At 47.0% G+C, this 2,501-nt stretch overlaps 1 pseudogene; it reads left to right on the forward strand.

Moving 5' to 3' along the window:
• The first annotated feature begins 1,438 nt into the window (after window positions 1-1,438).
• Window positions 1,439-2,216, forward strand: LOC103253205 (annotated as a pseudogene).
• The last annotated feature ends 285 nt before the right edge of the window (window positions 2,217-2,501 follow it).

Raw genomic sequence — 2,501 nt, forward strand, 5'->3', positions numbered from 1 at the left:
TTAATTTATAAATCAGGCACAGTAAGAGATTAACAACAATAGTTAATAATAAAACAATTTAACAATATGCTGGCATCACGACTCTTGTCTTGGAGGCCATTTTTAAGTGAAATAGGGTTATTTGAACACAACACCATGATACCGTGACGGTTGACCTGACAGCAGAGTCAGTTACTAAGTGACACATGGGCAGGGAGCATCTACAGTATGAATATGCTGGACAAAGATGTTATTCACATTCTGTATGGGATGGTGTAAGATTTTATCATGATGCTCAGAAAGGCACACAGTTTAAAATTTATTATTTGCTTATTTCTGGAATTTTCCATTTAATATTTTTGGACCTTGGTTGACCATGAATAACTGAAACCATGAAAAGTCAATTTGTGGATAAAGTGGGGGAGGGCTACTTATTAGGCTCCAACACATGAATTTTGGGAGACTTCAACATTCAGACCGTACCACATGGTCTTCTGAGAGTGGAGAGAACCAGGTGTATGAGGGTTTGGGTCAGATGGTTTGAAACAGTTACTGGACAGAGGAAGCCTGCTAAAGGTGGTAAACTTGGACTTGAAGCATGATGGTATCTTGGCCAAGAAACGGAGAGATTTCTGAAACCTCGACTGTGGTCACCTCTCCATGAGGGAGATGTATGTCCAAAGAACAATGGCAAATGGGAATAAAATTTTGAATTTCCATCCAGTCAGCTCTGACTTTGGCCCCCGATTTCATGGCACTTAATTCTGGTACATTCTGCTGGGTAACCTTTAAAATGTTCTTTTTCCTAAACTAGTGAGGCCTAAGAGCATCAGACTAGAGCAAGTCTCAGCACTTGCTCTGTCCATCTCATCCATCCATCTATCCCCCTTGACTGCAGCTCAACCTGACCACTTTGATGGGAAGAGGCCATCCAGGCACACCTGTGAACACTAACAGGCATGGAGGCAGAAGAAAGAAGACAGCAAGAGAAGGCAAATTCCCTCCCAGTATGAGCACTGATTTAGTTAGGATGATGCTGTTCGTAGCACTAGACAGAGCAGTCTCACGGGTGGAAACAACAGTTTTCAAAGGACCGGTAATAAAAATTGGCAACCTTTTTGGGAAAAGGAGAGAAAGAAGGTGGGTGAAAGGGAAAGAGAACTGCAAAGAGGGACCTGGTCTTTCCTACCTGAGAGGTCTCTGCTCCAGCAGTACTGAGGAGGAGGGCAGAAGACAGAGAGCCATGCCACGCTCATTGTAACTATTTTACACAGATGATTTCATTAACTAAAAGAAAAGGTGTAATCAGAATCTTGGTATTGGATCAACCAGATCCTTGGAGAGAAGCAAAAAGGCTTACAGATCCTTGGATCAGGAGTGATAAAATGGACTTGAGCTCCCTCTAAAGGACAGTGAGGAACACATGTGCACTGATCGCTGTTCTCTGCTCAGTGACAGGATGTGTGGCAGGTTGCTGCCGCAGTTGTTGGCTGAGGAGAGACATTCCAGCCCCGTGGGGGGTGCCTCCTGCTTCCTGTGTCCTGAGATTTCACCTCATGCTGCTGGCGGCCATTGGGCCTGGTGTCTATGGTGATGAACAGAGTGAATTTGTGTGTCGTACCCAGCAGCCAGGCTGCAAGGCTGCCTGCTCTGATGCCTTTCACCCCCTCTCCCCATTGTGCTACTGGGCCTTCCAGGTCATCTTCATGGCAGTACCTAGCACCTTCCACATGAGTTTCATCCTGTATCATGTGGTCTGGCTTTGGTAAGAATCGGGGCAGGTGAAGGAGGAGGAGGAGACCCTGATCCAGGGTGGGGAGAGCAGCAGAGATGCCCCAGGGGCTGGAAGCCCCCAGCTACTCGGGGCCTATGTGGTAGAGCTGGGGGCTCGGCTCGTCCTGGAGGGGGCAGCCCTGGGGTTGCAGTGCCATCTCTGTGGGCTCCAGATGCCCAGCTCCTTCGCATGTCGTCAGGAGTCTTGCCTTGATAGTATAACCTGTAACCTGTCCCACCCTTGTGAGAAGACCATCTTCCTGGAGACCATGTTCGGGGTCAGTGGGTACTTCTGTCTCTTGTTTACTTTTTTGGAGCCCTTGCTTCTGGGTTTGAGGACATGGTGGAGGATCCAAAAACACAAACCTTCTAACTACTTCCCAACTTCAAAGAGCACCAGAAAATACAAGGAGTAACTGACAACCTCCCAGTGGTGGAAACAAAAGAACAGTTTTGAGATGCAGGTGAGAAAGACACTTTCTCTTCCTGCCACTGATGTCTCTGTCCTGATGATCTCCTCCTGGGGCAGGCCCCCTGCCTTTCTGGGAAGTACAACTTTCCCATATTACAAAGTAAATAGCCAGGTTCTAAGTAGGTATGTTTTGAGCACTGCTCCCAACCCATCTCACAACATGCATCCCTGTGAACCAAGATGAGTGCGCTAGGCAGTTGTACCTCCTGACCTTCCATTTAGGTGTCTTCCTCTCTGGAAAAATCTCAATTCTGCTTGATTCTCTACTTTACAGAGT

Source organism: Carlito syrichta, unplaced genomic scaffold (assembly GCF_000164805.1).
Source record: "Carlito syrichta isolate Samal-C Ts95f unplaced genomic scaffold, Tarsius_syrichta-2.0.1 Scaffold209468, whole genome shotgun sequence".
NCBI classification, from domain to species: Eukaryota; Metazoa; Chordata; class Mammalia; order Primates; family Tarsiidae; genus Carlito; species Carlito syrichta.